Source organism: Paramisgurnus dabryanus, chromosome 11 (assembly GCF_030506205.2).
Source record: "Paramisgurnus dabryanus chromosome 11, PD_genome_1.1, whole genome shotgun sequence".
Classification (NCBI taxonomy): domain Eukaryota; kingdom Metazoa; phylum Chordata; class Actinopteri; order Cypriniformes; family Cobitidae; genus Paramisgurnus; species Paramisgurnus dabryanus.
In genome coordinates this window covers 20389167-20414662 of record NC_133347.1, presented here as the reverse complement: position 1 = coordinate 20414662, position 25496 = coordinate 20389167, and the positions used below count along the sequence as shown (strand labels likewise).

General features: G+C 37.1%; 1 protein-coding gene across 4 annotated transcripts in view; it reads right to left on the bottom strand.

Annotated features, from left to right (window-relative positions):
* The window catches only part of rimbp2b (RIMS binding protein 2b), a 152726-nt gene that overhangs the window by 52052 nt on the left and 75178 nt on the right, over positions 1–25496 (bottom strand). For all 4 annotated transcript variants that reach the window (XM_073816239.1, XM_065247336.2, XM_065247346.2 and 1 more), the window contains exons 2-3: positions 19335–19418; positions 7968–8057 (exon numbers count right to left, since the gene is read on the bottom strand). The gene's annotated coding sequence lies outside the window, so the exon portion shown is untranslated. The remainder of the gene's footprint in view (positions 1–7967; positions 8058–19334; positions 19419–25496) is intronic.

The window sequence follows — 25496 nt, the reverse complement described above, 5'->3', positions numbered from 1 at the left end:
TGCCACACAGTAGAAGTTAGAGCTATAAAAGTACTCTAAAAAGCCAACAGTACTCTAAAAAGGCAGGACCACATTTGTTATTTTTAAGGTTTAGTTCTCAAAAGTGTTTTGAATATCTTTGTGTCATGTTCTGTATATTGTGGCTTTAAATTTTATAAGGAATCATTTAACAAATGTAATCCGTAGTCGGGGACACCCCTAGTTTATGTTGGAATCTCTGACTTCAGATAAAAAATTCAATTACTTCAATTAAATCTTACACAGTTTAAACATTGAGATATCATCCAAAATTCTCAAGGAGACCCATATTGGGTAGTGTTTCAATGTCTGAGTACAGTATGAAATTTCAGCTAAAATAATCCATTTACTGTGTTACATATTAAAGATGTCTTATAGGGCAGTAAAAAGAACTCATAGTCTTTAAACTCAGGCACACTCTTAGCAGTGAAAGCAGTATATTTAGAGGCAGAGAGAGAGAAGGGGTTGACGTCCTGTATCGATCTCAGAGTCAGTCATGATAAAAAGCTGAGCTGTGGAGAGAGGCAGCGACTACACACTCCACACCTGCCCGGTCTGACACTCATCTCTTATCTGCAATCTGACCCGTACTGCTCACTGCAACAGCACTTACGGCTGGTCGGACTCGATCTAGAGCATTAGTTCTAAAAAAAAAAACGCGAGATGGTGCCAGGGGGACCACAATTTTATAAAATCTATTAATTTATCATAAATTCTTTGTAATTAAACTAAGGGGCTGTTTACACTTGGTATTAAGATGTGTTTTCATCGATCGGATCACAAGTGGACGAGAGAGACACATTACGTTTACACCTGGTATTTAAATCCGTCTCTTTTGTCCACTTTCGACCGCTTCTGTCCTGAATACTGTGAGGGGACGGTCCGTAAGACGGTGGGCGAGTCTCTCTGCTGTCATTCAAACGCGAGCGGGAGTAATTATGAGTTTATATGGACGCAAACTAATATTATGTTGGAGTCCGCTGCTTGCAAGTAAACATGCTGCACAGTGTTTTGTATGTTTATATGTTGGAGCTTTCTCTGAATTTTCAGCGCATTTGATGAAATAGGATCGCACAACTTTCACGCTTTCAAAACGAAACTACGGAGAACACACGCAGTAGTTTTATCAATGAAAGGCTAAAAATAGCGCTGTTCACCGTATGTTCATGCCAGAAGTCGAAAAAAGACGTAAAACTTGTGTTTAATACCTCAGATTAGATAAATGGGCGGAGAGAAGGCGTGTGTCGCGTGTGACACATTCAACCACATATGCGTTCCGCAACTCCAAAGCTATCCGATCGAAAGTGGTTTCAACTACCTCTGGATGTGGTTGAAAGTGGTCAAAAGTGGACACGTTCAAAACGTTTTGAACACCGTTTACACCTGGCATTAACGTCGTCCACTTGTGATCCGATCGACGGAAACGCATGTAAATGCCAAGTGTAAACAGCCTCTAACAGACTGGAGAGACTCAAACTGCTCAGCTGCTAAGATAATGCCATTCCAATTAATGGGACGCATCTCTAGATTTAGTAAATTCGCGTTTAGCTGTATACGTACAAATTGGCATTTTGTGCAGACAGATTCAGCATTTTGAGAACCTGAATCCGCTATTTGTTTTAAATAAAAAAGTGGGTAATCTGAAGCCAACACCCTTGCATTGTCGCTTGTACAGCCAATCTGTATATTAGAGCCCTTTTCTCACATGTATTATGTGTAAGTTTGCTTATCATCCGCTAATACAGCTATTTGAGATGGGCGGGGGGATGGGATGTACTTGCCAGGTAAGTGATGCATGAAGGACCACTCTTTTCAAAACAACAGTAAGCTCACATGACTCACGCAAAGACAACATACACTCGGTTTGTGTTTAAGGCTATAAACAATTACAATCATGGCGGAGAAATTCACGTTTTTGTATATAGTAGTAAATGTTTAGAGCAACTTAATAATAGACCTACTGAAACAGAAATTTAAAGGTAGCTTTATCGCCCCTAAAGGTACTAAGGTTTGTTACAGCCAGAAAAAGACAAAAGCGCACATGACATATCTTCAACCTTGAACTGCAAACACAACTGGGTTTGCATACTTTTGTGAAAGTAGCAAGCTATCCAAACTGCATGAACTTGAAATATACTGTTAGTATAAATATCACATAGGGTGTCAATATGTGTCTCTGACAATAACTATACAAAATTACTGTACCTGTTTCTTTATTTGGAAATTGTTTTCAGCAACTCCCTCTCTCTCCCTGTACCTGCTCTGTAACTGCATTCATAAATGTCTAATGAGAAAGCAGGGATCCAGTTTTGCCACAACAACATTTGACAACACACCTACTTGAAGGCAATGAATGCAGCCTACCTATGATCAGCTCAGCGGGACACGACTGCTCTGCCAGGACTGGATGCCAAAATGTCCCTCCAACTAAGCACTGACACACATAACTACTTATAGGCTAAAGTTAGCAAACGAGCAATATCAGACATGCAAGCGTGATACAGAATCATGGGAGATCAGAAAAATGCAATGAAGGATGGAATGTAGATTGTGAACACTACTCGCTGACTTCATGGTGCATCTTTTAAAAATTAATTTATGCATTTGGATTATGGGACACTTACTTTTATCCAAAACAACTCACAGCGCATATAGATATCGTATAAATATCTATGAGTATTCATTTCTTTGTTCTGCTGAACATAAAGCAAGATATTTTGAGCAATGTTTTTAACCAAACCGTTTTTGAGCACCTTTGACTTCCATGGTAGTATTTTTTTCTAATATGTAAGTCAATGGTGCTTCTGTTTCCTGCATCAATACAAATATTTTCCTTTGTGTTTATAACAACATGTTTATAACAACATGAGGGTGAGTAAATAATGACAAAATCTTTATTTTTGGGTGAAATATCCCTTTAAATCATATTGCTGCGGTACTATTTGAAACCAATCATGTTTTTATATCATTCAGCAATTACAAGAGCGTAATATCCGCCAATTCTAAAGACTAGTGCAACTTCATATCATCTCAAACAGCGTAAGCTGAGTCAGTGAGTCTCCAACAGACAAACACACACTGCTGCGATACACACACAGCATCGACAACAACTTTGGCATACATCTTTTTGTGGGCAGGCATTGTCATATAATGATCTGACAGGAAATTGCTTTTCTGTGACTACACCAACAAACCCACATGCAAGAACTTCAATAATAAACATCGCAAGTAATATCAACCTGACCATACAGGAAATTACATTTTTACCCCTGGATTGGCAACACAAGCTAGAAAGACACATGGTGAATAAAATACAAGAGTAAAAAAACAACCCAAACAAAAATATGTTAATAATAAAATCTTAAAAGGGATTAAGAAACATCTGCTGTTTATTTGCATGAACACTTTACTTGATGTCTAAAACAGTGTGTTGCCAAATGCTCTACAGACAAACTGTGTAGTTACAAAAAGGATGATGGACATGAAAATCTTTAGGCCTGGAAATGTTTAAATTTAGCACATAAAGGTGCATAGCTTGTGCATAGATGCAACTGAGGATTCACACTACTGTAATACCAAAACATGCAGAGCATTATCTGACATGACTGCAAACATGAGACAGCACCATTACCAAAAGATAAACATGTCTTTAAGCAGAATGTAGGATTGAAAAAGAATTACTTTGATCCTTTTCTCAAAAGTTCAGATTAGTGAGACTGTAATACTACAGTAGGTAATGTTTCAGTGCATTTGCCTGAGATACAATTAGTTTTTGAAAGGAAGTCCGGGCATATGTTTTAATAAGGTATAGAGTGGTGGTCACAGTGGTGCTAATTCAATTCTGTAGTCATTTCTAAAACTATGCTTTGGGGTTTTATCATCTTTCTGAGATATGTTTGCATGTCATATTCCTGTCAGTAAGCTTTAACCTGCAATCATGGTTTATCTCTGACCATTTAAACTATTCATGGTATACTCTGTAATTATTTGAGTACATCATTTTGCGACTCTGTTCAGGTATCAAACTTCCTGACCTTTCTCACAGCTGACATGTACATATACTGCTAATTGGCTCTCTAATGGAAAACTGATGTTATTCACCTTTTGGATTTGTTATGGTAAAATAGATCAACCTTTTCATCAAGTAGCATATTTGTCCTATAGCAAAACCAGCAAAGAAATCTGAAGATATTTACAGTATGTACATACAGTACACACTTATATGCTCTGTTTTTACATTTTGTGAGCTGTCTACAGAGGCAACACTTTTAGTCTTCATACTGTATGTCTGCTACAATAGTAAAAATCGAATTATGTTGTTTTGGTTAGAATTTTGCACATAATATCCTAAGGCTAGATCAATGATTTAATGGTCTAAGCGCATGTTCTAAAGCGCAAGACACACAGTTTCAAAGGGTGTGTCCGAATTTGGTAATTTAACAATGGGAAAAATGGTTGTTCCTATTCTCGTTATGAGTTATGGGTGTGTTTTGGGGGTAACATTTAATAAACCAATGAGAGTCTCATCTCTCATCCCCTTTAAAAGCCAGTTGCACTTGCGCCAAGTTTTGTAAGCAGAAAAACTGTAAGCAGAGGAAGAAGACAACCAGTTTAAGATTGATTTTAAAAACATTGCGTTGGGTTTTATTTATTGAAATGGTTATTTTGTAATTAAAACTTTGGTTCTCTTAAAAAAAAATTTATTTCAGTAATGGAGTAATACTGTAAGTAAAATAAGCAGTGTTTTAAGTAAGGAATAATTGACGACGGGCTATTGAATTATAAGAAAATAATGCACACCCAAGGTGCAATGCGGCACGATGCGAAGCCGCGGGTGAGCATTATTTTCAAATAATTCAAAGGACCGGAGTCAATTATTCCTCTTATACCATGGTTACTACAAACATTGCTCTGGTGCCTACTTTTAAGACATTCGACAAGTTAGGTGTGCAGTTATCAGAAATTAATGCATACCCACGGAACATTTCTCAGCCAATCAGAATACAGCATTCAACAGACCCGTGGTATAATTGCTAATAAAGTATGATGCATGATCACTGTAATCTCAAAAAAAAAACAAATATGCAAAAAAGGTTTGCATAAGTAAAAATACTTTATTTGTGTAAATTCTTAAAAAAGGTTCTCATCTCACCAAAGGCACAAAGTCATCATATAGATCCATAGAGTAGCATTTAATAAAAATCTAAATAAATGCAATATTAGTACTTTTTGAAAGCAACATAATAAAAAAACTGCTTACCAGGATTACAGCTCTTGACGCCTTCTAAAGTCCTGTAAAATGTCCTCATGTATATTCAAGACATTTACATTTACATTTACATTTAGTCATTTAGCAGACGCTTTTGTCCAAAGCGACTTACAAGTGAGGTAAACAATAGAAGCAATTATGGCAACATAAGAACAGCAATACATAAGTGCACTGGAAATAGTCTCATCAAGTCCAACACAATATACATAGCCAAGGGTATGTTAGTAATATTTTTTATTTTTTTTTAGATAAAGAGGAAGGTAGATAGAGAAAGAGATAAAGAGAAGCATAACTAAATAAAGATAGTAAATCTGTAATTAGGAAGTTAGGTAATGGTGGAAGAGATGGGTTTTTAGCCAAGTCTTAAAGACAGCTACAGTGTCAGCTGATCGTGTCACGACCGGCAGATCATTCCACAGTTGTGGGACAGTTCCTGAGAAGGTACGCGTTAGTGTTTTCTTCCCTTTTTGAGATGGTACCACAAGTCGTCGCTCGGTGGCAGAGCGCAGTGATCGAGAGGGTACATAAGGCTCTATAAGCAAGCGAAGGTAAGGGGGTGCTGACCCAGTGGTGGTTTTAAAGGCCAGGAGCAGAGCCTTAAATTTGATGCGGGCTGCTATAGGAAGCCAGTGTAACTTGACAAAGAGAGGAGTGACGTGCGCCCTCTTTGGCTCATTGAAGACCACTCTTGCCGCTGCGTTCTGAATCATCTGTAAGGGTTTGGTCGTGCAGGCCTGCCAGTAGCGCATTGCAGTAGTCCAGCCTGGACAGGACAAGAGCTTGGACCAGGACCTGCGTAGCATGCTCATCTAGGAAAGGTCTAATTTTCCTAATATTGTAGAGGATGAATCTACAAGAGCGAGCGGTGCTGGCAACATGCTCCGTGAAGCTAAGCCGATCATCAATGACCACTCCCAGGTTTTTGGCCGTCTTGGAAAGCGTGATGGTCAAGGAACCTAGCTGAATGGAAAAGTTGTGATGAATCTTTGGTTCGGATGATATGACAAGCAGTTCTGTCTTCGCAAGGTTAAGCTGGAGATGGTGATCCTTCATCCAGAGTGAGATGTCCCTCAGGCATGCCGAGATGCGGGCAGAAACCGTAGGATCATCAGGGTGGAACGACAAGTGGAGTTGAGTGTCGTCTGCATAGCAGTGGTAGGAAAAGCCATGTTTCCGAATGACAGAGCCCAGGGATGTCATGTATATCGAAAAGAGCAGCGGTCCAAGCACAGAGCCTTGAGGGACCCCGGTATCTAGACGTTGGGGTTCGGAGACGTCACCTCTCCAGGATACCCGAAATGACCTATCTGAGAGGTACGACTTGAACCATAAAAGCGCTGTGTCAGTGACACCCATAGACATGAGAGTCGACAGGAGGATGCGGTGATTGACGGTGTCAAGAGACTGAATAATGACGGTGTCAAGAGACTGAATAATAATCTTTTTCATTTTCATCCTTTAATTTTTTCATATTTAAAAATGCTTGTGTGCTGCTGCACATCCATGCATGTAAAAAAAAAAAAGCGCGTTGTTGTCGTCCCGTTTATTGGAGCATATTACTAAAGCGCTCTCTTAATAACAAAAAAATGGTCTATTTTAGTTCCCTCAAAATAGCAATGCGCCGACAATGTGCCCAAATACCTGGGCGCAAATGCATTTGCTATTTAAACAACGTGACGCTGAACCTGAAAATGATAACTGCGCTGAGCTCAAACTAACAAAACACTTGAGTCTCGCTTTGCGCTGCATTACGCTGATTGTATGATAGAGCCCTTTATCTAAGATGGAAAATACTGTATAGTCAAGAGGATTGTCAATTAAAACGGATACAATAGATATTAACAAGATGCAACAAGATTGCCGTGCAAAGCCAAAAAGCCATAACTTAAAATTGGGTCGAAAATAAGTCGATATTTTAGAGACATTCAAGACTACCTTAACCATGTGGATAAGTATCTTGAGTTAATTTCATAGTTTATTTTTCATTTTAATGTTCATTGCCTCAGTCTTATTACAGTGAAAGGTAAAACGCTCAATATGACAAGCGATACAGTGTTGTGAATTACTTTTAGACGCAACCTAAAACAAACTCTTTTCACTCCTTTCGAGCTTAAAAAACCAAATGTGTTGTATTTATTCTACGGTTGATGTCAGTTTGGTCAGAAATATGTAGTTTTATTGTGACCTTAGCACAATTTTAAGCTATCGCTCTACCCCTATTCAAGTAGATTAGACATGGTCTTGTAAGACTGAAATGGCAGCCAAGTGTATAGACTTTTCTTAAAAAGACTGTGGTAGAGCACTCCTGATCAGTCACTTACACCACATATAGGCTGTATGCAGCGAGGAAGCTTACTGGGTTATGCAGTGAGTGTGAATACACCCATTCATAGATGAACTCATCAATCTCTCGAGCGAGTGGGTGGCCACTGATGTGCTCCAGCAGGGCGGAGGGATTCAATGGATTGAGTTAGGGGATGTAAAAACGTGTTGCGGGCAGCACAAGGCCTCCAGGTTTATGAAGAGCAATCCTCCGCTTCCACTCAAGTGGCAAAAACACCATTAACTCTCTCCACTAGAGAACAAACTATAGCCAGAACGGATTGCGATGGTGTTGTGCGTGAGTGTGTGTGGAGGGTTTGTGTTTTAGCCGAAAGCCTGAATGAGACGGACTGCTTACCTGCTCATACTTTGCTGCTTTCTGGATATCGTTGAACAACTGGAGATTCACGTGCACTTTCTCCTGCAAAGCATGCTGAAGCTCACTCTCCTGCGAACACACATTAACATCAGATTTTCAATTATTTTGGACACATTTTCTATTTAAACAATTCTTTGGCATGTGTCTGGTAGAAATAATCCCTGGCAAACACAGATAAACACACTTTTAGACAGCAGGCAGCATTCCTGGTAAGAACAGAGGGATTTAAACCTAGCCAGTGTTAGTCAATGCATTATTTATTTTGTAAAGAGCAAGAGAGACAGACAGATAGAGACAGAGTGAATGATATACACAGAAAGTAAAAAAAAAAAAAAAGAGAGAGAGAGAGAGAGAGAGAGGTAAAAGAGAGATACTGAAGGTTATATGTATTAGACCAGGGGTCTCCAACCTTTTTGTCAGCAAGGGCTACACAATGGATAAACATTTTTTGATCTAGTCTACTCAAAACTTTTCTGTTTACTTGTTGATTTTATTTTATTTTACTTGTTGATACGTTTTAGTATTATTTAAAATGTTAACATACATAAACCAAGCCAAGCTAATATAAAAAAATATGTAATAAATAAATATTACAATTGAGACTATTAACAGAATGTGCTTTGGCACACGGGCACCACATTGTAGACCCCTGTATTAGACAGTCTGACACTGTAGATTTGAACTACAGAGATTAGCAGTCAACAAAACTCAAGATGCAGCCTTCACATAACACCTCCAGAATATTTCACTGGAACAAAAGAGCCAGGAAAGAGACAGAAAAAGAGAAATAAAAACAGAAAAAGAGAGAGAGAGATAAAGAGATTAAGGGTACATTTGCCCAACAATGATGCACCTAAAACGTAATACTTTGCGTTTTTCACGCAAGACAATGTTGTTAAAATGATCACCATTCATTTGGATGAGGGAACAACTAAAAATGCTGTATTATGTATGCCAGGCCAGTAGTTGGCGATGTCATACATGTAATACGTAAGGGATGATGTATAGGCAGCAAGCTGTAATCGCAGAAATAAACTCAGACAGTGTGTTCAGGACCAGATGCAATGTGGGGGTCTTATATCACACTAAAGGGGCTTATTTTGCAATAACAACCAGCTGCCTGTACATTATTATTATAAGTAAGGTACTAAGGAACAGAAAATATGATTTGAAATATTTTTCATTTTTACCGAATGCAGACCTTCCGCAAGGAAAAAACGTTTACGTTCAAATGTCACAAATACACTATTTGGTTTAATCGTTTGTAAATATAATCAGTCCCTCCTGAAAATCCCATATTTATGCGGGGCCAAATTTTTAAAATACGCCGCACTTTTGCCACATAAATTGCAGATTTCTGCTCGCTAAATATGCGGGCTTGCATGATTTCATAATCCAAGCATTTTTGTAGCAAAAAGTCATATATATCTTAGCAGAAAGTTGAAAAATTTTGCATTTACTTTACACATGCGCAGCCATGTCCCCTGTTGTCATGGGAATGTTAGGAAGTGACGCACTTACGTGACGTGAACATCAGTGAAGAGCTGCAAAAGCTGCAAATGGTGTTTGCAAGTTCCCGCAATTTCATTGCATAAAATTGCATAAATATCCCGCATATTCCATCACATTTTTTAAGAAACGCGCCGCAAGATCAAGGATTTTTGCCCGCAACAATTACAAAAAAACTCTTTGTTTTTATTTAAAGACACATTTATATTTAATTTTTGGGTAATATTTAATTGTACCTGTCAAAATGATTTGCAGCATTAGTTATTAGTTTGAGGAATAAAAACCTGCAAATGTCCTGACTGGCCAATCAGAATCAAGCATTCCAATGAGCTGTTTAATTAATAATAATGCAACTTGTATAGACGGTTTCAGCAGTAACAACATAAACATGCGGCTTTCGTGGTCATCACGTAACTTCCGGTAAACTCCGCTAAGAATAAATAACAACAAAGTCCTTTAAAAGTAGTTTATTTATATAACAAGCAAAATAAACAACACGTAGATTACATAGGAACCCAAAACATCTGTTATTTTGGACAAAGGTATTTGTTTAAGAGTTCAGTTTCAGCAACTAGTCAGACCATTAAACAAACAGAAACCGGAAGTAAAGTTCAGACCAGAGGCTTATCGCGTCACCACACGTGCGCCCGATGAAACGGTCTATATATTTTTATTTTACATATGTAGTATATGCTACTAAGGCACTATGCATCAGACCATGTGCTGATTTTATGACTCAATCTCCTTTAAATAGCTCTGTGTAATTAGGTTAACACTTCAAATTATTGGTTAATCTTGAATGCAGCAAAGAATTTGCATACGCCCCCTAACCAAACCCCCATCCCATGCAGATTAAGATTCTTCCCTCACACATAGCGAGAAACTTAATTACACTCCAGCAACATCCATGTGGTGTGACACTAGCATCACTTAAACGGGTTATCTTCGAGGAAGAGCCACAATTATGGGTTCGTGTGTTCATCTTCAGCTAAAACGCATGAGAAGACTGGCTTTGTGTCACATTCCCCAGAGGGAAGTTTAATTGCTCTTTTATTGCTCAGATGTTTCACAGCTCAAAGAGACATAATGTAGTTTAAGTATTGGATGCTTCTCCTAAAATTATTTAGGAAATTGAATAAAAATAGGAACACATAGTTTACCTATACTGTAATATGTGTATAACAAAAAAAATATAGACAAGATGTAGTGGCGAGCCACACACAAGACAGCTAAATACATACTTTGATGAGCTTCACATTTGTGCGCCCTAGAAAAAAAGTCACTGGCTGCCACTGTTATGGTATTAAAACTTAAAAAAAAAATTGTGATTTCATATTGAGTCTTATTAAACAGTGGAAGGAATACAATTAAAAGGATTTTAAAGGTCATTTTTAGGAACAACTGAGAAGACTTTATGTATTATTTCTCATTCATGACTGACTGTTCTTTCCTACAAGTCTAAATAAACAGACTATTCATTTCTTCTGCATATCTCATTAATGCTTAAAGTAACAACGCAATTAAAAGACTAAAGAAAGCCAATAATGTTTGATCTCATACTTTAAAAACTTTTCTTTTCCATACACACACAGAAAAAAATGATTCATTCAATTTACTACATTTTTTAAGGTAAGTGGATGCAATCAATTTATTTAAGCTACATTTAAACAAAAGTTTATTTTATTTTATTTTAAATAAATTAAATAAATTGATTGCAATCACTTACCTTAAAAAATTGAGTAAATTTAATGAATATTTTTTCAGTGCACATATTCGCTTAAATCAGTCTTGCTTTATAACAGAAGATCACCTCTATTTCTCTCCATTCAATCTCATCGAAAAAGCCATTGTGACCTCAACTACTGTCAATTGGCTGCAGTCACTTCCAATCTCTCCGAATTGCACATGGTGGCATTGGCAGCCCACACGCTACACATCGATCCAGACAGATTTTGAACGGATGATAGACTTAGCCACGGAAAAATGAAGTGACCCGGTTTAGAGATCTAACGATTAGAGATTAGAAACACATAAACTCTGATTCAGACTGAATGTGTAACACTAACAAATTGCATTAGTGAGGCGAGGCACAATGCTGGTTCTGCAGCAGTGTCATCTTCATGGGCTTCAAATATATAAACAAACAAAAATAGGAGGCATGCCATGAGGTAGGTCATTACAAAAATTCATTCTGCTGGAACAGCCTGCTAAAAATGAATTAGAAGTGAGGAGCACACTAATGAGACTCTCACACACACTTACAGTATACCGTTCATCCTCTTTGAAACAAAGTGTGTGATTGTGGCTGTTTGGCTTCTGCAAAATAGAGTTATTCCTATGCAGTATACAGTATGCATACCATAAGCAGCATGTGAATGTCCAGTATGCATGCAATACCCAAATGACCTAAATGCATTTAATGCATTTGCTTAAATGTGCAGACACAACAGAACACATATTTTTTTATTATTTCCCACATGATGCAATGTACTTGAGCATTCATTGACATTGTGGAAACTGATCCAATCATAATGCCAATTTAACATTTAGCTCATCTCTTTTTTTTTAACACAAAACTGGATTAAAGAGCACCAATTATCTGATTCATGATTTTACATTTCCTTTGGTGTGTAAGTGTGTATTAGTACATGTTAATGATATGCAAAAGGTTCAAACCCCAAAGTAAATGATAACACAAGTTATTGTCTCCAATGTAAATCTCTTTTCTTGGACTACAACAAACACACGGATTGTAGGCAACAGTTTACTTCCTGGGACTGGTGATGTAGACAAGACCGACATTATCATAATTCCTCCCACTTTGGACTCACAGCCTGTAAGTTAACTCCTGTTAGCATTGAATTGTGACCGAATCTTTCAAACATGGTAAAGAGCGTCACATTTCCAGCTAACGTCAGAGGTATTCAGGCCAATCACAAAATACAGATTAGCTGGCCAATCACAGACACAGCACTTTTCAAATCGATGAGTTTTGTATAAAAGCAGTGAATTTCAGGAAGACAGGGAAACCTGGAGCTACAAAAACAATGTGTTTTTTAACCATAAACCACGCAAACACATTGTATTATACCAAATACACATGAAATAGATGCACTTTAAAATACATTAAACAATGGTTATGAAATGTGACAGTGTCTTTGAAAGTCTAATAATCTAATTTTGGAAATAGGAGCGTCAAAGTTTGATTTCACTCACTGATTTCATTTTTATCTTTGACATGACCATAGTCAATATTAAATATTTCAAGATTATATTATTTTCCCAGAATGTTCTTTACATTATGTAGGATGAGTTTATGTAGAAAACCATACATTGCAAAAAATTACTTTAGCTGACTTTTCACCGGTTGGCTCACAAATTTTTAATGCTGCATATTGTACAATTGTGACTTCACATACTATTATAAAAACTGTAGGCTTTATTAAGTGTATACTATACAGTACACTGAAGAGAATACAAGCATTGCATTCTGAAAATACTGTAGCTTGTATGTTATTTTTTGATCCAGACATCCAGCTGTGTGAAATGTGTCCAGTCAGAGCTGGAGTAATGGATGTCAACCCTTTTCAGGAAATAAGCGATGCTGACCTTTGAGACAACACAATCTGTTCTGCTTGGCTCTCGTTCACCAAACGTCCCGCTTTCTTTGAAACTGTGTATCTTTTATAGTATCTTACTGGACGGTCTCAAGAGATCCCCTTGACACCAAGATTCACTTAGACTGAGATTGGTAGTATTCGCTATGGACTTTGCGCCTTGAGTTTTAGGTTAAAACACTGAGATTCACAGATTCTAAAAGCAAGGTTTTGAGGGTAAAATAGTTTTAGACATCAACACCCGTCAACAAATGCGGGTACATTTCAGTGGTGGCGGGTAAGACAACTATTGATGTCATATATATATATATAATACACATTTAAAAACAGAAATCCACCTGAAGCCTATATCTTGTCTATATGTTCACACTAAAAACTGATTTGACTCATGAATTAATGAATGTATAACCATAGTGCTAATCATCTTTGACCTAATAGAGGCAAAATAATGAACACATACGCATTTGTTTTACTAAATAGACGCAAATAGCTTTCATACTAAGATGTACGATGGTACTATATACCCTATAAACGAACCTATTGGCATTATTAGATCAGAAACAACAGCAAAATGTTCAAATACTTGGTAAGTACATTCAATAAAAAACTGAAATGTGTCATGAACACCAAAAACACCAATGGCAATTCTTTTGGATGTAGTCATGGCGTATGTATGATATAACACATGCATTTAGCTGTAATGGTGCACATGTGAAGCTCTGTTCAACAAGGTTGCCTCTAGTAATCAGATGTAAATGTGATGAGTGAATAAGGCAGAGAGGCAGATGGCTCCTTATGAGAGATGATCCCTTCATCCCACCTTCCAAGACACAAGACAACCAGTAACAGTTTTTCATTACATGCTGCTATTCTTGGACGAAACAACAGAGGAGAGGAGGGCTCGCATCTGCTGGCTGATGCTAAAACTACAATATCACAGAGTCAAATAATGTCTCTCTCATTCCATGGCCATTCAAAAGAACCTATTTATATTTACAGAAAATACTATTTTTCAAGCAACACATGAATTGCTAAGATCATATTATATTACAGATGTTTTGATGTTTGCATTTCTCTAGGGATAACAAAAGCGTTTACAGCTCAGGATAGCTTTCTGCAGTATTATAAAAAGGAAAATGAGAAAATGTGAAGCTTGGTTCTGAAGTTTTTTTTTCAAGCTTTTTACAGTATGTACAAGGACAGCGTCTCTTTGCTTTTTCCCACATTTATTCCTTTAGCCTTTCGGAAGGACACAAAGTGACCACAAAACACAGAGTGCAAGCTCTGAAGCCGAGGGGACAAACGACCCACTCTGCTACTAACAGACACACAAACACACACAGACAGACAGACTTACAAAACAATGACACACACTACAACCAAGGGGACCATACACATATACACAAACATTTTAGGCACTTGAGTTTCTCTCTTACAGCTTTTCAGTCTACAGTATCTTTTAACCCTTATGTGTTGTTAAAATTTACTACCCTTTTCGCGTTGCCTGTGGCCAAAAAAGCTGTAAAAAAAGCTCTAAACGGCTGTAAACATGTATCAGATCAAAACTTCCAAATGTTTACAAAAAAATTCCATGATTTTAACTCTTAAATTGACAAGTTCATATGTGATGTCACTGATTTGGGGGGAATAAAACACACAAAATGACAGATTTTCAATATAAAAAGTGATTGTGGACTGGATTTTATTTTACCTTTCTTTTACAGTCTTTGGCACGTAAAATATTGGCTTTGATGCATTTTTAGTTTTTGTGCAGCATTAGATTTTATTTTTTTTCTCCATAATTATTTGTTCTTGGCTTTTTTGCCCCATTGACTTCCATTATAAGGACATTTTTTGATTGCAAAGCCATGCCACCATATAATCATGCATTCTTGATTGTTGGTGGTTTTTCCTTTTGCTAAGAGGTAAAATTTGTAATTTTTACTGTTGATCACCATGTGGCACCATTAACCGTTTAGTAGACCTGTGCAAAAAACAGAGCTTAATTTCTGGCTAGTACATTGAGTTACATGAAATATGGCAACCCGAAAGATAGTGAATTTGCCCACGGTAATATGCATTTTCTCAAACTATGTGTCAATATAAGATTTGGCACCAAAAATCATTCCATTTGCTGAAACACAGAGAAAGTTGTGGCTAAATTAAGACAAAAAAAATGGTTAAACAGTGTGCTGAAGTGATATATGCATAAATCTGCATAAGACTAACTAACCGTCTCTATTTGGTCTGATTCTGTTTGAAGTAAGGCTTTGAACTAGATTTTTTCCCAATTGGTTCGTTCCGAACAGAAACAGTTTTTTAATGTTTTCGGTTTTTGGTTTAACCCTAAAATTGACATTTCTGAACCGGTTAGAACAAAAAAATAAAGTTCTCGAACCGGTTAATAATGTTCCATGGCAGCTGTGGGACATACAAATAAGTAGGCTGATCATTACGACATTAAACTTAAATGATTAGTCTACATAATTTTCCTTAAGTCTCTATCTTGTAATCAAACATTTAAAAGGGCTACATTATGTAAGCGGCATAACTGTAATTCTGACATGCCTACATTTGTTTCAGCATTATACATGAATAAAGACAAGGACAATTTCTGCGATGTCGTTTATTGGCAAACAACTTAAACAAATGTTTTTATTAGAAAAAGAATACTGTGGTGTTTCGAGATCATTTTGTTTGTATGTGTCTTGTCAAGAACAGAAAGATTGGTGGCTTGCTTTTTGAAACGCGTCTCTCCGTGTATGCACTTTTGAGTGCACTTAAACAAGCGCACACACACAGATGGAGGACGAATTCCAAACGGCACTTCGGGAAGAAGATGCAGCATAAACAGTCGCTCCACATAAAGTGAAAATGACGTTGTTTTTCAGTGCTTTATTCGGCAAATGTATTTTAATGGACTACAGTATGAGACACAGTAGCGTAACTTTCTCTCAAGTTTATACATCAAGAGTTCTGATCTTTGAAGGGCATAGGGATAACCACGTTTGATTGGAGTTGGACTGGACACATTCAACCGCATGTGCGAGTAATCATTTAACAGTAACCTAACGCTAACACTAGAGGGAAATGACAGGATGACAAGAACGGTGTACAAAAACCTAACCCAGTCTAAACAAGACGTTACACTGACATCAAAACCATGTTAACAATGTGAGTTTTTCCACACAACAATCCGTAAATTTGAAATTTGTTCATAATCAAATATCATAAAATTACTAAAAGTCATAAAGTGTCAAGCAGACACATCAGCATTAAATATCATTTTCAAGCTTGAGGTCTCTTACTAATTTAATACCGTGTTAGCTTGCACAGTCCTCAATAATGGCTTCTCCTGATATCATGAAACTGCCATTAAAATAGCATCATTACCCTACTTAAACAGCACAACCAGATACTGTATTTACAACCCAGAGGTATCAAGCCAATACGCTGACTGCATTACATTTTTGCTACACTCGGATGAAACTCTTCTGGCTTGAGTTGCATTGCGATGAATAAAGATTGCATTCTATAAAAATAAAGTTCAAAAGAGCTTGAAGGGACTTGGATGAATGTTCTGCCAATGCACAGCAAATAAAATTTAATAAACAAGCAATAGATGCTCTCAGGCTTGGATAATGTTTACGTGTGTATGGACCTGCCAAGAGATTAGGCTCAGTGTATTTTTACAGTCATTACCGTGAAAGGGGAGCCTCCTGTGGTTATAAAGAGACTCCCAGAGGAGAGAAACATTTACGCTGCTGATTCTCACACACTGAGAAACATGCTTCCGACTGATACACATACACATCACTGACTTACTGTTTTAATAGCACAATGTAATCACCACAGACTCAATTTAAGAAATCATTTTGTATTTTTAGCAAAAGAAAATATACTTTTTTACATTATTCTTTATATTTTAAAGATTTCATAGCACATCTTTAAAGGGATGTTTTATAAGATTTTAAACAATATCTACAGACAATTCAGTCTCAAGTAAATATAAACATACGTTTACCATGACAAAAATCTAGAAAATCTAGAAATCATTGTGGAAATCACTACATATACAGTTTATGAGATTATTCATCTACTTCTTTCAAGCAATAAATTAGTTTAGAGAAATATGTTTACCTTTTACTAGCTCAAAGATTATATTAAGAGTTTGGTTACAAACACGATAAATGCCATTTAAAAAAATGGAGGGGACGCCTCAAAGGGTAAGTGCGTCTGAATGTGTATATCAAATTCAACCAATGGTGAGGCTTAACGACAAAGACAGGGTGACGCGGGAGCCAGGAAGTATATTGCTATCTGAAATATTGCCAAAGAAGGCGTTACAGGGACGCAGGAAGTATGGCAAGAGAGACGCAGCATCTCGTTCTCTTCTCAGGGAACAATGGTTACATACATAACCCGAGACGTTTTCATGTGTCAAACACAACTATGCAAAAAAGCTTTTTGGTACGAATCAACATTCGCATACAGAAGATATAAGCATTTAAAACGAACAGTTTAGCACGCGTGCTTTAAAAATCCAGAATTTTTATGATATTATCCTACACTACACAGAGAATAATATGGATTTTTTTCCAGAAAACATCTTGCATAAAACAGATTCAAGCACTTTCAATGACCTATATCTATGTATGTATATTTTCAAAAACTTCCCAGGGCCTTGAATTTTTTTCCACAGATTCACAAACTTTCAAGGATTTCAAAGACCCGTCGGAACCCTGAAACCAAAACAAAATAATGCTTTTGATGGCATTGATAAACCTGTGGTGGTTTCTGTGGTCCAATCACAGTGGAGGAGGGTCTAGACAAATATCACAACAACCAACTGGCACATCGTTCAACAACTGATATACAAAGCAGAAGTATCATAACAACCAAAGCGCTTAGGTGAAAAAACGCTGGCAAGCGCCCACTGCCTGGCATTTTCAGCCACGTTTAAACATTTTAGTGTAGATGCCCCTCAGCCTCTATAGCTCACTTTAATGTCACTCATTTCATGTTAGAAATATTTACTAAAGTCATACTGATTAAAATGTGTAGATATTCTTACTGGAAGACGCAATACTACTTATCATGCACAGCATAACACCAATAAAAGACCACAAACCAGGAATCACATCTGAAACTCGGGGCATGACCCATTTAAAGGGTTTTTCTGAGCTCTTAAAAGACCCAGCAAGCCTCTCATGTGTAATGGATGAAAAGTCTTCCCCGAATGCAGAGGTGAGATGAATAAAGAAAAGAGAGCCTCTAAAAAGAGTTTCCCTGGCAGTCAGGGGCGATTAGCTTCACCCTTCACCAACAATCTCTCTCTCTCTTTTCCTCTCATCTTTCTCGTTTCCACTATCTTGCTCTTACTTTTTGCTCTTCTGCTCCCTTTGTTTTCCTGACAGTGCACCATGCAGTCAGCTCTCCATGTCTAGAATAAGGGGACAGCGAGAGAGAGAAAATGCCCTTGAGAGTCATGACTATGTGTGTGTGGTGATACAGTACTGTGAAACGGTAGCACAGCAGGCCTTGTTAAAAACTAAACGCCTTTCCAACATCTACAGACCAAGAAAATAGCTCTATCAGCGACTATGTTCCAGCAAAAATGGTCCACATGGATCAAAATGTACCATGCCAATCAAAATCCAGTCTAATTATGATACCAAAGCACACGGTTCTCATGGGAAGGCCTGCAGAAATGGGACACTTCCCACAAGGTTAGCGTTTCCCTGTACGATCCTACACCACGCTCCAATGTTGTGCCTTCGAGCGATGCATCGTAAGGTGACCTGCGCTCTGGTCACGTCATCAAAAAAAAAATTATCCGCAGTATAATAATTTTTTTTTACAGAATTGGGCATGCCTGAATTTAAATGCAATCTAATATAATTTAGTTATAGTAAATTGATAAAAAATTACTTTTATTTTACAGAAAACTTTGTCCAGTGCAGTTTTGGACCTGCCAGCGGGTCTGCAAAGTTGAAATAGTTAAAATACAAGAGTTTGATGTACTGTGCAGCCATACTTTAATGCTCACAATGCAAATCTTCGTTCCCAATGCACCAAGACCATTTGTGACCCTGCAAGCAGTTTCCATTGTTTATGCATCTTTCCATAAGTGTAAAACCGTCTAGTAAGCAAGTCAGAAGAGTCTTGATATGAAACACAACATGCAAATCTCTCTCGCAAGACCTGTAAAGACTCTCACCAGGGTTTGACATGACTGACTACTTTTCTTCACCTCTTCCTCGAGAACTTCACACTCCTTTCTCCTCCTGCTGATCTCAGTTTCCTGATGAAGAGAGAAAATAAATAATGTTAGGTGGATAGATCTGCTATTAGAGTAGATGTGGCCTAATGAAATCATTAGGAAGCTGTATGTGGCATAATGCACAATCAGCTTGCATATGGATGCATGTATGCACCAGTATGGGAACATTAAGAGAGCTAGCGGGCACCCAAAATACATCACCTATCTATAAATAGCAACCATTTGCTATAACACACTGCTAACATGCACAACTAAAAGTCACTATACAAATGTGATACAAAAGAAAAACAAAGGTAAGCACAATTGGAAATGTACACCGTACTGTCATAAATACACATCTATTCACGCTTATAAAACTAACCGGACAATAGTACAAATTTAAAAGATTTTATTTGAAAATTATTTCTTTTTTTGAAATATTTTAGATTCAACTGTAAGAGTTTTTGTATATTGAATCTGAAAAGTGTCAACACTTTGGGGTGGAGCTATTTGTTTTACCAACCAATTTGATGATGTTAAAGGTGCAGAAATACAACACTTCACCTTTAAATAGGACGTCAGCACTGTCTTATCCAAACCTCAGCGTTACACACAAGACTGATAACTCTCCAATGCTGAGTCTCTGATTAGATCTCACTGTGATCCACACAAAAACCCACACATAGACAAGAGTAGGACCATAATATAGGTCATTTTCAAAAGGTTTGCCTTACAACGCCGTTTTAAAGGACACTGTACCTGCCAAGGTTTAATGACTTTCATTGGGCTCCAGGGAGGAAGGTATATTGTGTGTGCCTGTGTGTAGGTATCTGTGTACAGTAGATGGACACTGCATCCTCATAATAGGTGAATCAGTCTTAGTAAAAGCTGTGAACATGTGTGAGCATCCACGCAGGTATTAGTGAATGGCAACATAAATCCTGCTAAGTGACACCTGGGATGGGAAGACATAAGGCCTAATACCAATACTAAATGAGGATGGATGAATGGATTAGAGAGATACTGGTTGTTCAACTGTTAGCTAACAAACTGTGCACATGGCGACATAGAGACAGGGGTGACATTACAAACAAACCCCTTTAGTCACCATAAGTGCAAGCACCTAGAAACTGTAATTTGTGAATTAAGCTTAGCCTTTGTTTAGACTATTTGATGAGCATTAATGCTGGATAATCCCGTTAACACAGCGGTCTTCAACGTTTTTCGGATGAAGGACCCCCATCAGAATCATGTACTGGAACTAACTGTTTTATAAATAGAAACAAACCATATTGTCACACAGCCATTAAGACAGTGCACTATTAAGCTGTTGTTGTACATGCATAATTTTCTGTGTGTATTTTTTTGTTAAAGTAGATTCAATTATTAATTATTTTAAGGTATTTGCAGTGTTGCATTTTCATTTTAATGGGAGATGGACAATTACACAGTTACCTGAACCTCAGCTTTCAGTTTATAAAGATGACTGATCATGGTGGATGGCACAAATAGGTTGTGCTACTTTATAATTCTGAGGTCCGTTGCCGTTCTCGTGGATCATCATTGTCACAATTTGAGTTATTATGGTTTTTTTTCTGCAGAGCATCATATCAGACTCAGGAGAACTACATGAAATGTGTTCGCAGCATCTCTTTGGGGCAACTTTTTGATAGGGGCTATAAATCCGGATTTTAACCCGAGAACCAAGCACCATCACGATGTGCGTTTTCATGATTTTAAATACGATCTATAGTTTTGTCACTGTTTATAATGCAGACATGGTGTGGTGTCAGTTGCCTGTCAAATCAGCGCTTTAGCAATCACAAATCTGAATAGCTTTAAACAGCCGTCCAAGTTCAGAAAGACAAGAAAAGTGGTGATGATTCCAAAATAACATTCTGTAAACCGACAAACGTGCCTACATGTGCCTATATTTTATTATGCTTTTTCTGTTGCTACTGCTGCTTCCTGAGTGGGCGCTAAGTCTTCAGATATTTTTTATTGTCCGCAGGCTAAAATTGCACTGAACGCCGGACCTTCAATAAGGCTATGCGACCATGCACATGCACAACTTAAAGAGAACACTGGTTGTAACTTTCTGTACATGTTTCATTTTTAACCAGAAAATAGCTTGTGATTAACTCTTTCACCACCAGCGTTTTTTAAAAAAGTTGCCAGCGCCAGCGTTTTCATGATTTTCACCAAAGTTTAATGCCTTCCAGAAAATGTTCTTCTTTAAATATTTAAACATACAATATAACAAATGAAAGAACAGTCCCTCTGCTTTCAAAAAAAAAAAAAAAAACGTTTTATCCTACGTTCAGTGGTTCTTTTGTAATCAGCTTTTGAATATGGGTAGGTTTCTGCAAAAACACCACATTCTGAGCAAAAAAAGAGAGATAATTAAATTTTTTTTGACGGACTTTTCATAGAGATCCCCTTCAGAGCGATCTTTAAAACAGACACGGACATGCAGCCGCTTGCCATAGGGCAATACTTCCGGGTTTAAAAAGTTGCGGAAGGACGGAAAATCTCGTTATTGGCAGGGAAGCGTTCTCCTCTTGATTGACGAGATATCTCGTCAATGGCGGCGAAAGAGTTAAACATCATTTGGCAGACACCCTGCAGTTCTGTCGCAGACCCTCTGTGGGCCGTGGACCCCCGGTTGAAGACCCATGTTCACTTTGAGGGCTTAAAATTAAAGCTTTCTTCACCAAATGTACAAAGAAGACATGCATATTGGATGGGTCCTTTGTGTTTTAAATCTACTTATAGATTTTATTGTTGCATTGGACGCATGCAGGTTGCAGGTATTCACAACCAAAAAGCTAATAATAAAGTACAATAATTGAAGAACAACATTGTATACTATAATTCTGTACCATTACTGAAAGCAAAAATGGGATGAGTGTAATTCAAGTTTCTTATGTCCAAGAGGTTTTGAAAAATGCTTGACAATGACTAAAGTTAGTGACTGAAGAGGCCAATAAAACATGTATTTACAGTACAAACTTTTTTCGATGTTACAACTACTGATCCTTTGAGAAATGTATATACACCCTCCACTCTCAAAAAGTAGGACAATATTTTAATCTCGATATCTAACCAACCTCAATGTTGTCAGGTGTTGTCAAAAACAGCTATGATCTGCAAATTCAATCTGCAACGCAGCAGCACAGGAGGGGGAGTGTAAACAAAATAAATCACATAAGACCATTCAAGCCTGGCTAGATTTTATAGCTTGGATTACAAACGCTTTGCCCACTCAAACAAGCAATACTGCTCAAAATCTGATTTTACAGAATCTGTCTAGTTTATTTAAAATACATAGTTACTTGGTGGACAGGTGAAGTCTGATTTGATGCATTTCTGCTTATACTGCTGAAGTGGTGCAGTAAATGATTAAATTATTACTTTAAATACCATCGTTCCATTTCTTTATAAAAAACAGTATGAGAATATATTCATCTTTTATTTAACCTTTAAAATATACTTTGCAACAATGTCACGGTTCCTCTGTTTTGGAAAAAACAACCCCTTTAATCTACCTCAGAGCACATCCAGAAATATGATATATTGAACATGCTCGAATTGGTAAAAATATATTTCTATAATTATAAAATGAATATACATTTTTTTGGTTATGTCCAGCATTATTGATATCTCATAGTGTGTTGTACAGTTACATAACACGCCTTGGCATTGTGGGTTCATATGTTGCAAAAGAGAGTAATGGCTGTATCATACTGTAGTTTGGCATTGCTCTTGTTTGGTGAAGCATAGAGTTATGTAATATAGACTGGCAGATCTTGGGAGTGGCGGTGTTTAATGGCTGTTGTACAGAGCAGTGGGTTGCCTCCGACATGGCTCTAAGTGTTAGTATGAATATTTAACATTTCATCAGCAGCCATTTGTCTTACAGCGGAGCATGGATGTTCATTTAAAGCCCTCCAGCCTCGCGTTCAGGCTGGCTCGGGCTGCACGGTACATCGATACAGCACACGCTGAGATTAAATGGATGAAGGGAGAAACCTTTTCAACACAGCGATCTATCAGGCCTAATCAGCCTTTTATATAACAGCTTCACCCCTGATTCTGTTTGCATATGCTGTGTAACACTGAATGTAAAGCTGTGCAGCCATCTGTAAACTGGTGTTAATTGGTGCCCAGGTACGACTTTATTTTCGTCTTTATAATTTGCAGGCCATAATTCTGAATCTTTTGAGTTGATCAAAGCAGTAGACTTCTGTCATACTTTACCATAGTAGTATCTGATTTGATAGATATTAGTGGTGTTAAAGGGAAAGTTCACCCAAAAATGAAAATTTTGTCATCAACAAATTTTATAACAAATTAACAAATATTTCATTTAATGCAAACACAATGCAATATGAGTGTTGAAGGAGGCAATTGGTGTCAAAAACAGGTGAATATAATGGATCGGTAAGGCAAAACGCAGTCAATGCCGATTACAACTACGGCAAAAAGTTAAGTAAAATACTCTTTGTACTGTAGTATTTTGACATATGTGACCATGGACCACAAAAACAAGTAGCACGGGTATATTTGTAGCAAAGGCCAAAAATACATTGTATGTGTCAAAATTATCTATTTTTCTTTTATGCCAAAAATTCATTTTCCATAATCATAAAGTTAAAAAAAAGTTAATATGAAATATCTGAGTATGTAATATTTAAACTATTGTATTATAATATGAAATGTGTATTTTCAAATTATAAATGTATATTTTTTCATTTAGATGTATAAAAAAAAATGGGTGGAAAATGTTTGTTTTTATCTTGAAATAATCAAGTCCAGGGGTGAAGTGATGTTTATTTGATAATGTATGTATAAAGGGTATACTGTAAAAAAATCCGTAGAAATTACAATGTTATTGCAGCTGGGTTGCCGGTAACTTACTGTAGATTTAAATGTATGTTATTTACGGGCAAGAGTTTGTTCAAAGTTAAATAAATTTTAAATATTGACAAGTCTTTATCTTTACAGAATAAAACTATACAATAACAGCCTTATGCAAAGCAATCTAGGAACCAGAAATCATCATCAACCTTTTTCTGTTTTTTTTTGGGTTCAGATTTTGTTTCCCAGAATGTTTTGCTTGATGCTGTTTTTTTAGTTTTACTCTGTAAAGACTAAGACTTGTAAATGTTTAATGTTCATTTAACTTTGAAATTTTTTTTGCCAGTAAATAACATAAATTTAAATCTACGGTATGTTACAGCCAACCCAGCTGCAATAACACTGTAATTTCTACGGAATTTTTTTACAGTGATAATAAGCATTGGCTTAAGCCTACACCTGTTTCAGTTATTATGTATAATTTTCTTATGAAAATTATCATCAATTTGTCGATCAATTTAAATCTAAACTTAAGACATTCTTCTTTAACAAAGCCTTCACATAAAATGTCCAGTAAATGTACTTATCCCGCAATAGTTAGTTTGTATAGAACAAAGCACTCACATACCTCATATGGGTAATATACTTATGCCGCAATAGGTAGCCTGTCTGGGACCGAGCGGATTTTAAACCACAATACTTTATGACACTTGCATTACATGCGAACGGCCCCTATGCTAATAGAATTCTGTTTTTCTCTCCCTGTCTCGTCCTCGACCCCGAGGACAATGAGACAAACAGACCCAGTTCCTGTTGCTGTGAAGGTCACCACACCACTGATCTACTGGCTGTCCTTCAACGTGATGCCCAGCCGATACGCGACCAACGACCACCGGCTGAACCAGTTTAATCTGCTTACCCGCTTCCTATCTCTAACGGGTATATATAAATATATATATTAATCTCTCCCAAGGGTTTTTTGTCCTTCTAGGAGTTTTTCCACTGGGTTTTTTCATCCCCGGGAGAGTCAGCCAACTTTGGCTTAACTTAGCAATTTACTGTATACGTTACATTATTACTTTGCCGCTTGTATGGTTCATTCTTAACCGCTGTATTCTACTTCTTATATTACCTAGATTATTCTGTGTTTCCCCCTACATCTACTCATGTAAAGCTGCTTTGAAACAATAAACAATTGTGAAAAGCGCTATATAAATAAATTGAATTATGAGTGAATAATTGATTGTATGGATCGAAATA